General features: G+C 42.2%; 1 pseudogene across 1 annotated transcript; it reads right to left on the bottom strand.

Moving 5' to 3' along the window:
* Positions 1-323: 323 nt before the first annotated feature.
* Positions 324-5,558, bottom strand: LOC143443847 (olfactory receptor 52B4-like; annotated as a pseudogene). Its single transcript, XR_013113169.1, has 3 exons — positions 5,487-5,558; positions 3,584-3,641; positions 324-3,466 (listed from the first exon to the last, which is right to left on the bottom strand). The product of XR_013113169.1 is annotated as an olfactory receptor 52B4-like (transcript).
* Between the last annotated feature and the right edge of the window lie 6,613 nt (positions 5,559-12,171).

Raw genomic sequence — 12,171 nt, 5'->3', positions numbered from 1 at the left:
AAGCAAGGTTAATGATGGGGGGAAATGGAGGCCACAAAAACCAAACCCAGTAGGAGTGATCATTCACAAATCTGCATCCTTGAAGCTCAATGCCTGACTGGCAGGCAGTTTGACAGAACAGAGTCTCTCTTCCCCAGGAGCTGTTGGCCATTTACACAACTTTGGAAGGGACCTTGTGAATCGTGTTAATTTTGGGTTCTTCCTGAAACTTCTGACTTTCCAACAACTTGTGTCTTTCCTGAGATTATAAATTTTGTTCACTCCCTGATTCTTCACAACCTCCCTCTAGGATGAAACGTTGCAGTTCAGGGACAATTACTGTCTAACAAAAGTCCACTTTTATTTTTATTAATATGGCAACATTGGCATTCAACTGGTTAGTGTCTCCACAGTATAGGTTTTCTCATCTTTGTACAGATAATTTTTCTGACTCAGCACTTATGACATTCTTCCTACTGGTAGGATGAATAAAGCAATGCTAGTTGACTGCTTGCCTCACATTACTAAGTGATCTTTTAGAATATTTACACATGATTATATAGTGTATATTGTTAAACTTGTGTTTTTACTATTATGCTATTTATTTTCTTTTTACTCTCATGATTTCTACTTTAATTTTCTGTCATGTTTTATAAGTTAATACCTATTATCTTTAATTTTTATCAATTTTTCTGTTATGTGTGTGTAAATAAGGGCACTTTGCACAGATGTGTGCAGATGCCTATGGAGGCCAGAAGTAACAGATCCCTTGGATGCAGAATTACATGTAGGCTGTATGAAATAAGTACTGAGAACTGAACTCAGGTCCTCTGCAAAAGAAGCACATCTCCACAAGCCCACTGAAAACTATTTTTAATTAAGCTGTTTTAGTCTGTTATTATTCTGCTTGAATATTCGAAATTCAGAAGCATGGAGTTTGGGGTTGAAAGAGAAAGGACATTTGCTTCATATGCCTTACACATGCCTCTGTGGTGGACAGCTTCAGTTACTTTTCCCAGGTGTCTGTTCAAGCTGTGTGACCTGAGTTAGTCTCAGCTACGTGAGTGGAATCTGCTCCTCTTGCTCTATGTTAGCACCTGAACTCAGCTCTTTGCACGGTTCTTTCAATTAGAGTCTTTCTTCAACCTCTCAGACTTCATCGTCTCCAGCTGCATCCTCTTCTTTGGGGAAGGAGTATTGAAAGGGGAAAACACCAAAAACCACTGGGATTTCAACTCCAACTTATTTCTTTCAAGCACTTGTAGTATTAAATGTTCTCTGTGAAGAAGAGAGTGCATGACAGCCATTCCATGATGTTTATATATTTTAAAATATGTTAGACATTATCAACATATAAAAATTTATTTATATACACAGTCAGCCCACCTTATGTATAAATTCTATGTCAGTAGATTCAACCAATGACAGAAAATGTTTGGGGCAGAAATGTTTTTATGTTAGACACATGTGGGTCTTTTAATTTTGTCACTATCCCCTAAGCAATACAGTATAGAGACTATTTTTTATAGTATTTAGATTGTGTTATGTGTTCTCAATAATCCAGAGACAATTTAAAATACATGAGATAGCATGCACAGGTAATATGCAAATGCTACACCATTTTTATAAGACTTGAGCCTCCCAATGTATTGGTAGCCATAGAAAATCTTAAATCAGTCGTCCATAGTACCAAATATGGCTGTTATTTTTGTCAATTTATAAGCATAGGGGCTATGGACATGGCTCAGAACATAAAGCACTTGTGACAAAAAGCATGCATGCCTGAATTTGGGTCCTCCACACCCACATAAAAGCCAGATTGGGCACCTGAAGAATTTCAGTGTCCCCTAAGAGCAGTGAGATGCACAGCCTGGCTTCCTTAGTGTTCTTTCAGTAGACAGTACCACTTCAGAAACCACAGAACTCTTCTCTCACAACAAGTCATCAGATTCAGGTTCCTCAAGGTTGTTCTTCAAAACATAACTGCAGAGCCAAGAAGTCACTGATCCAGGGTGTCACTTCACTAAAATGAAGGGCTTGAAAGAATGAAGTTCTGTGTGGTTGTCCAAAGATATCATAAATGCCTCAGAATTGGAGAAACCTCATGGAGCAAATTCCAAAGCAATAGAGTATTCTCACTTACTTTATCTACTTCTAAACCTCATGCTAGTGTCAGGGGACCATGGTGACTGGACACAACCCTCACTACCCCAGGGTCTGCACAGAAGGTACCTTGTTCAGTATACTATATGAGAACATGGCAGTGGTCTCACGGGGTTGAACCAGAGAATACATTCCTCAGCCTTCCCTGTAAAGTTGTTCTGATGCAGAACCCATTGAGCTATGCATCAGCTGACCTGTCCCATCTACCAGCTCCAAAGATCACTCAATAGAAAACTGTAGGTGCCAAACACTGAGGTTTTGACCCAAATTTACTTATGGTTTGTAAACAAGACATGAACCATCTGCTCCTGGATTTGCTTGGTCTTGATCCCGTAAATGATGGGGTTCAGCATAGGTGGAGCCAGAATGCAGACATTAGTCAGCAGAATGTGGATATGAGGTGGGATGTGGCACCCAAACCTCTGTGTAAGTGTCGTGAAGATCCCAGGCCCATAAAAAAGGATAATGATGCAGACATGGGAGCCGCATGTGTTGAGAGCTTTGTGGCGAGCATCCTAGGAAGGCATGCGGAAGATGGCACGGAGGATCAGCACATAGGAAACAAAAATTAACACAATGTCTAAGACCACTGTTGATATTAGGACAGAAAACCCATACCAAATGTTTACTCGGATATTATTGCAAGCATATTTAGCCAAGCCTATGTGCTCACAAAAGGTATGTGGAATAATATTATTTTTGCAGAAAGTTAATCTTTTCAGAAGAAATATCATGGGGAAAACTGTACCATAGCTTCTCAGAAAGATGGTCACTCCGATTTTCCCAATCAGGGAGTTTGTGAGAATGGTGGTGTACCTCAGGGGGTAGCAAATGGCAATGTAGCGGTCTAATGCCATCACCAACAAGATCCCTGACTCAGAGATGTAGGTGGAGTGGATGAAGAAGAGCTGAGTGATGCAGCGATCCAGGGAGATCTCCCCAGCGTGGAACCAGAAGATGGACAAGGCCTGGGGAACTGTGGATGTGGAGAGCACAATGTCTGCCCCCGCCAGCATGCAGAGGAAGAGGTACATGGGTCCATGGAGACTGGGCCTTGTGAGGATGATGAAGATGAGCAGGCTGTTCCCAAGCAAGGCAGTGACATAAGAAATGAAGAAGGGGATGGAAATCCACATGTGCTGGTCCTCTAGGCCAGGGATGCCCAGCAAGAGGAAGACTGTGTGACTTACAACAGTGTGGTTTAAGATAGTCATACCCAAAAAACCCAGCAGTTATCAAACCTCCAATTTATAAAGCTGGAAGAAAAGATGTATTTTTGGTGCTATCACTGGGAGCTTTGGTTGTGTTCCACACCTTCCATCTTCTTTGAATATGTAAACAGGAAACACACAAAGGTGAGAGATGAGCTACGCTCCAATAAGGGGCATCCACACAGAACTGTCTCCAATTAATCAAAAATGAGAGGCATCATTCTACTCACCTCAGTTACAAAGGGTCAAACGCACACAGGTGAGTCGTTTACGCCTGGGGAGCTTGACCTTGAATGTTAGCAGGGAATCTCATAAGGTGAGGAAGAGAAGAGAAGCAGTATAAGCTAGCACAGAGCAATAGGCAACGGTTCTGGAATGTTCTCAGTCCAAAGTAGCCGGCATGGAGAGGAAACGGCTGCATGGCAGATGTTTTTTTTCCTTTCAGTAAAGATGTTTGAGCACACCTCAACCCTTAATCTTTACAAACATCTCAAAGCCATAGTTATAATGACTTATCACTCACCACACACACACACACACACACACACACACACACACACACTGTGGCTGTGTTTTCTAGAATGTTAACTGACTACAGATATCGGACCATAAAAGTCCAGTGATGTTCTGGAAATAAGATGTGTCTGAGGCTAAAACAGCACAGAGGGATCAGTCACATTGTTTACGCATCACGACCCCAGGGCTGCAAACTTTTGTATTCATCATGTGGGGAGCGACATCCAAGGGGTTCTCCCTGCTTTGTACTTAGAGACACATGAGAGTCACTTACCACATGTCACAGTTGAGCAACTGACACAGTGAGAATGAGAGTCCTCTGACCTCACTGCTTTATTCATTTATCAAGACAGACAGGAGACCTTTTTTTTTTTGACTTTTTTTTTTTTGAGCTTATAATAATTACAGCATTTCTCCCCTCCTTTTCTCCCCTCCAGACTCCCTCAAGTACCCCTCATTCTCACTTTCAAATTCACTTTTTTCATTAATTTCTATTACATGCATATGTATTTTGAAAGATAGCTTACTCGGTCTATATAATGTTACTTGTCTGTATGTTTTCAGGGCTATTTGGTTTTGAATAACCAATTGATGTGTTCTACCCTGGGGAAGATTACTTCTCCTGCTCTCTGTATTTCTTAGTTAATTGTAGTTTTTGTGGACAAGAGACGCCTAAGAAGAAGTGGTGGTCTGGCCCATGTGCCTGAGATGAGGTTTTCTGTGTTCATCCTAGGGAAGCAAGCCTCTAACAGTCATTATTTCAGGCATAAAGAGGATTAAAGTTTTTTGCAGTTTGGAAGCTAACAGTCAATTTCATCATTCTCCAGCACATTGTTCTCTGTTCATTAGTTTAATCTTTTAGCAAGCGTATTTTGAGTACTGACTGCTTGTTGCTTTGTTTTCTGTTTTGTTTTGTGGGACACCGTGGTTCAGATTCAGATGTAGGCTTATGTATGGTTAGAAAGAAGAGTGGACAGGCAAGCCAATAGTCTTTGTGAAGGTTCTGGATGGGCTGCACTCAGAGAGCAACTTCTAAGAAGAAAACCAAATTCATCCTACAGTCATAAAAATGAAGAAATTGAACAGAGTGTCTGAGGGTACCGGAGCATGTGTTTAAATTGCTGGCTCAGTAACTGCTATATATCTAATGCTCAATAAAACTGTTTTTTTTTTTCCATTCCTATTCCTACTTGTCAGTCCATAGTTTTCTTCTTTGAGAACTTGTTTTGAGGAGAAAATCAGTTTTTCTCTCCACCTGCCAAGTTGCCCTGGCTGCCAATATCAAGCCCAGGACAAGTAACTAGGTCCTGTGACCACTCAGAGGTGTTTTCACATCCAGAGGGGGTCTGCAGTCTGTGTCAGAATGTTTCACGTTTTCTCAGTGCTGTTCTCGTTATTAGAACCTCTGCCATCTCCCCATTCATTTCCTTCCACCTTCCACAAAGTTTCCTCCACCCCGTGTGCACTCAGCTGCCTTGCCAAAGCATCACTTTCTATGCCTGCTACCAGGGAACCAACGCATAGCTTTCAGCTTTAAATGTATAGATACATATCCTGTTGCCTCTTACAGTCCTGTCACCTCTACCCCATGTGACCCAACAGCAGCTTCATTCTTACCTTAACTCTAAAGTCAGTCCACCTATCTATGTAATCTCTGAGCCCCGCATGGACACTTCAGGAACACATGGGCGGTCTGAAGCAACTCAGCTTGTTGAGTGTCTGCTGTTTATCCCCTTTCATGCAAGCCCTTGAGGGAAGGCCTTACACCAAGCTCTCCTGGGACTGAGCCATGCTGTCCAACCAGTCCTCTTCCCAAATGGCTGAGTCTGAAGTCTGCACCTACGTCCCCCTTCTTTTCTCTCTGGCTCCTCTCAAGATGGTGTCCTACAAAAGCCTTCTCTGGCTGCCTTCACAACTAGTTCAACTACATGAATGTCAAACCCAACATTCAACATAAATAAAAATCTGATAGTATTTATCAATGATCTGTGGGTTTTATCCCTTGTATGTGTGTGTGTGTGTGCGTGCATATGTGCGTGCATGTGTGTGTGTGTGTTTCTCTCTCACACCCTCCGTGTGTGAGTGTGTGTTTGCGTGTGTAGTGTATGCACACTTTTACGTGCATGCTGATAAGTGAACAAAGGCCAGAGGAAGCTGTCAACTGCCCTGCTCTCTATCCCTTTATGCCATGTTCCTTTAAGATGGCGGCTCTCACTGGTTTTGAAGTTAAACTGATAGTGAGCAAGCCTGGGTCATTCCCCTGTCTCTTTCCCCAACAGCATTGGCTTTGCAGGTTCTCACGGCCACACTCAGGTTCTTAAAAAGATGATGGGATCCAAGCCCAGGTCCTCATGCTTGCATACCAAGAGCTCTGACCCACTGAGCTATCTCTGCAGCCGTGAATGTTTCATTCTTCATACAAGGACTGTGTTAAAGGGATATTCACCTTAGAGTGAATGGTAGTGCAGAGCTCTGCAGCCTAAGGAATAAAGTATGCATTCTTCATTAAGAGAATGCGCAAACTGTGACTGTTCACAGCACTGCTGTGTTTGTTTTGGGTTTTAATTATTTATTTTGTTTTATTTATTTTTATTTTATGTGTATGAGTGTAATGGCCCACTCTGTTCCGCAGGTCAGGGTTTAGCAAGAGAGAGAGTGGGGGGAAGAAGGAGAAGAGATGCGAAGAATAGAGACAAGCCAGAGGATCTGTAGTCAAGTCTCCTTTACTGTCTCCCACAGACTATATTCACACCTCCTACTGACCACCACCACCATTACTACTACACCACTACTACTACCCCACCTACTACCCCACACCCTTACAAGGAAATCCTGGGTATTTATAAGCGCAAACAGGAGAACACAGGTGAAAACATTTTACCACATGCATCATGCAGCTGGGGTCACTAAACAGCAAAACAAGCTATGTGGGATAAACAAGATATTTATCAGAGTGTGCTGCTTCAGCTGTTGTAAGCTATTGAAAAACAAGTCTCTCATCAGGGTATATGGCTCCAGATGGCTGCAAAGTTGATAGCTGCTTTCTAGCCGCTTTCTGATTAAAGTCGGCTTCCAACATATGAGCATTTTGCCTGAATGTATGTCATACACCACTGGAGTCCATGAAGCCCAGAAAAGAGCATTGGATCCCCTGGAACTGGAGTTAACAGATGTTTGTGAGCTGCAGTTTGGGTGCTGGGGATCAAACCATGGTCCTCTGTAAGAACAACAGGGGCCACTGAGCACTGAGCCATCTCTCTGGCCCCTGACACATTTGTTTTCCTTGCTTGTCTCCTTTGAGCCTTTGATTTTTTCACATCATCTGATGGTGCAGCTAAGCTCAACTTTCTCTGCTTTCCTCCTCCACTTACATAGTTTATGACAGACAAATGAGCAAGAGACATGTGGACACAGGTGACCCTGAGACCAATCATAACACGGCAGCTGACAACCATCAAGACAAGGGTTCCCTATTTCCTTTTTGTTCCTTTTTAAAATTTGTAATCAAAATTTCAGTTAGAATACAAAACAGCTTCTATTCTATCCTCACACATAAATCATGGGCCTTGCTGCTGTGTCCTTCCTCCCCTCTCTCTGCCTCTCCCCTCTCCAACTTGCTGTTCTCCCTCCAAATAGTCCCTCTTCTGTTTTAACAATCTTGCTACAAGAAAATTATTTATGGGCAACATACATGTTATGTTGTGTATATTTAAATCTAGATTATGTATATAATAGACATATAATATTTTGTCTACCCCCAAAGAAGACTAATTTAGGCCCCTTCACAGTTCCCCTTCTACCTTAATGTCACTTATGAATTTATTGATTAATTCAAATCTAGATTCGGCATATAAGACAAGTATCTTTTGTTACTTTTTTACACCCTAAACCTGGCATTTGCTTATCATTCTGTATTCACATGAACTATTTATTGACTAAAATATTGTTAGTTAAATGGGCAAACTTAAAACACAAATGCTACAGCTCAGACTACTATACCCAGCAAAACTTTCAATCACTATTAAAGAAAACAAGATATTCCATGACAATGTCAAATTTAAACAATATCTATCCACAAATCCAGCCCTGCAAAAGGTACTAGAAGGAAAACTCCATCCCAAGGAGGCTAACTACACCCATGAAAACATAAATACACAATCTTACACCAGCAAAACCAAAAGTAGGGAAGTACACACACACTACCAAAAACAACAACAACAACAAAATAACAAGAATTAACAATCATTGATCAGCAATATCTCTCAATATCAATGGACTCAATTCCCTTATAAAATGACACAGGCTAACAGAATAGATATGAAAATAGGATCCATCCTTCTGCTGCATACAAGAAACACACCTAACTGCCAAAGACAGACATTACCTCAGAGAAAATGGTTGGAAATAATAATAATAATATTATGAAATTTGAAGGCAAATGGATGGAACTAGAAAAAAAAATAATCCTGAGTAAGGTAACCCAGACCCAGAAAGACAAACACAGTATGTACTCAATTATAAGAGGATATTAGCTGTAAACTAAACGATAATCATGCTACAGTCCACAGATGCAGAGAGACAGAGTAGCAAGGAGGATGCAGGAGACTAAGTTAAGACAGACCACATGAATCTCCCTTCGGAGGAGAAATAGAATAGATGTTGAAGGTGACTTGGGGACAGATGGGACCAAAACCAGAAGGATTCAGCAGAAATTGGGGAAGGATGGAGAGAGAGAGAGTTCTTCAAGGGACAACAGGAATTGGAGCACAGGCATTTCAGGGGTGAGGTAGAAATCTATTGCCATGGAAATTCCCAAGAATCTACAAAAGTGATCTTAGCTAAGACTTCTAGTCATGAGGGATACCAAACCTGAGCAGGTTATTTTCTGAAACCAAGCAAGACTTCCAGTGGAGGGATTAGGACACCAATCCAATGACAAAACCTTTGGCCTACAATATGCCCTGCCTGCAAGATGTACCAGGATAAAGGTGGTGCAGAAATTGTGGGAGTGGCCAACAAACCCTCAATGAAATGATTCCTAATGTTATTCTGTTATACTCATAGAACAGTGCCTAGCCTGATCATCATCAGAGAGGCTTCATCCAACAACTGATGGAAACAGACACAGACACTCACAACCAAACATTAAATGGAACTCAGAGAATCCTGCAGAAAAAAGTCAGGAAGGATTGTAGGAGCCAGAGGGGTCAAGGACACCACAAGAAAACCCACAAAATCAACTAACCTGAGCTCATAGTGGCTCACCAAGACTGAACCACCAGCCAGGGAGCTTGCATCGACTGCCCTAGGCCCTCTGTACACATGTAACAGTTGTGGAGCTTGGTCTTTTTGTGGACCTCCTAGCAGTACAAGTGGGGGCTGTCTCTGACTCTTTTGGGACCCTTTTCCTCCAACTGGGTTGCCTCTTCCAGACTTAATCTGAGAGAAGGTGTATAGTCATTTCTTTTTCTTTTTGTTTATTTGCTTGGGTTTTGTTTGTTTTGGTTTTATCTTTAATCTTTTTTTTTTTTTTTTTTTTTTTTTTTGCAGTCCAGTCATTATCTCCTTCCAGAGGTACATAGTCTTATTGCAACTTGATCTGCCATGTTTGTTTTATATCCCTGGGAGGTCTGTTCTTTTCTGAAGGGAACTGGAGGAGTGGATGGGAAGGGAGGTAGGAGGTGAAATTAGGATTGTATGATGAAAGAAAGAAAGAAAGAAAGAAAGAAAGAAAGAAAGAAAGAAAGGAGGGAGGGAGGGAGGGAGGGAGGGAGGGAGGGAGGGAGGGAGGGAAGGAAGGAAGAAAGATAGACAGACAGACAGACAGACAGAAAGAAAGAAAGAAAGAAAGAAAGAAAGAAAGAAAGAAAGAAAAAGTATTTTTTAATGAATACTAAAATAATGTCTGTCACTGGTTTTTAACTTTGAAGGTGCTTGGATGGTGTGACCTTTTGTGGTTCCCCAGTCAGGGAACAGGGTTTTAGAATATGCGAATGGTGTTGGATAAGGCTAAGGAATGGGATTTGGGGTTGAGATAAGGCTAAGAAATGGCCCAACTATTCAATTTCAGGCAAGATTTTCTCAAGAATGTCTTCCTTGGCTTGGTAACTGATGCACTAGTGATAATCATGTATACTAATCATCTACAACACGGTGCCCTCAAGTATGCACACACACTGGTATAGTTAACTCAAGTATGCACACACACTGGTATAGTTAACTCAAGTATGCACACACCCTGGAATAGTTAACTCAAGTATGCACACACCCTGGAATAGTTAACTCTAGCTCTTTAACCCGTTTGTTGCTCCCAACCGATCATTCATTCGCTGGTGATGGGAACTCTTGAAGGCATGCTGTTGGAGCTAACCTCCCCAGCAACACTTCCCATTGTGTCTGTTCCTCAGATAGACCACCATCCTCCTGCCACACTGGCCAGTGCTCTTTGCCACTTCTGTGTGTTTGTCCTTGCTGATCGATCTCAGGAACATCTGCTTTGATGGATGAGTGAACTTGGGCTCAGGCCTTATGCACCATCTGAATCTTCCTCTTTCATGGCATGTGGCAATTGCTCTGCATGCTTCATAAATTCCTTGATACTTTGGTTACCTGTTTTTAATATAATAGTAGTTATATAATTAATAATGTATGCATTTATGGTGTGCAACATGATGTCTTGAAAATGCATACACTCTGGAATGGTCAAAACAAGATATTTTGATTTTTTGATTCTTTTATTCATGTGGTTGCTTTGTCTGCACTTAAGTCTATGAACCACATGTGTGTCTAATCCAAACAGAGGCCAGGAGAGGGTATCAGATCCACTGGAACTGCTGTTACAGATACTTGTGAGCTGCCATGTGGTCACTACAAAACAAATGCAGGTCCTCTGTTATAACAGCCAGTGCTCTTAACCACCAATACTTCTCTTCAACCCTCAAATCAAGCTATTTAGTGAATGCATTGCTTCAGCTAATCATTTTCTGGTGATGAGAACTCTTAAAATTTACTTTCCAATTTTCAAATATATAACACACTATTGTTAACTGTAGTCACAATGTTCCTTTGTTTTTATTCTTTTGTGTATACAATGTGTATAGTGTGTGTGTGTGTGTGTGTGTGTGTGTGTGTGTACACACATACATGTTTATGAGTATAGGAATGCCTCTACTGTACTATACTTAGAGAGGTCAGAGGACAATCCTGGGTGTCTATACTCATCTTCCACTTTGTTATACATCTCTTTTGTGCAGTTTGCTGCTACATACACCATGCCAGCTGGCCTATGAGCTTCTAGGAATTCTCCTGTCTCTAACTCACATCCTACCCCGGAAGCACTGAGACTGGAGGTATACACTACTATGCCTACTTAGCTTTTACATGGCTCTAGGGTTTCAAACTCAGATCCTCACACCTGCATTGCAAGCTCTTTATGCACTAAGCAATTTCCTCTGCCCACAATGTGCTGTAATAATGATACATCTAGGGAAATACCATCTCAGACACACCCGTAGGCACTGCAAAGTTCTCTAGGCATTGTTTTTTATTAATCATTCCATTTGTTTACATCTCAAATGATATCCCACTTCTGCCAACCCCCTCATCCCACATTCACCCTCCCCTCTCCCCTTTACCTGTATGAGGGTACTCCTCCACCCACCAACACTCTCCCACCCGACTCTTCAGTATTCTCCTATGCTGGGACAACAGACCTCCTAGGGACCAAGGGCCTCCTCTCCCATTGCTATCAGGCAAGGCCACCCTCTGCTACATATGATCTAGAGCCATGGATCCCTCCAGGGACACTCCTTGCTTGGTGCTCTAGTCTCTGGGAGCACTGGGTGGTCAGGCCAGCCTATGTTGCTCTTCCAATGGGGTTGCAATTCCCCTCTGCTCCTCCAGTCCTTCCACCAGCTCCCCTACCAGGTTCCCTGAGCTCAGTCTAATGGTTGGCTCTGAGCATCCACATCTGCATTGGTCAGTTGCTAGCCAAACCTCTCAAGGAACCACCACACCAGGTTCCTGTCAGTAAGTGCCTCTTGACCACGGCAACAGTGTTTGTGGACATGATGGGTCCTCAGGTGGGGCAGTCCCGGGTTGGCCCTTCCTTCAGTCTCTGTTCCATTTTTTTGTCCCTTTTTTTCCTTTGGACAGGAATATTTCTGGGTTATAAACTTTGAGATGAGTGGGTGGCCCCATCCCTCAACCAGGAACCATGCCTATCTACTGGAGGTGATCTCTACAGGTTCTATCTCCCCTTTCTCTGCACATTTCAGCTAAAGTCATCCCCATTGGGTCCTGG

This window comes from Arvicanthis niloticus, chromosome 1 (assembly GCF_011762505.2).
Source record: "Arvicanthis niloticus isolate mArvNil1 chromosome 1, mArvNil1.pat.X, whole genome shotgun sequence".
Lineage (NCBI taxonomy): Eukaryota > Metazoa > Chordata > Mammalia > Rodentia > Muridae > Arvicanthis > Arvicanthis niloticus.
Note: the sequence above shows the minus strand (reverse complement) of the source record. Positions and strands in the feature narration are given on the sequence as shown.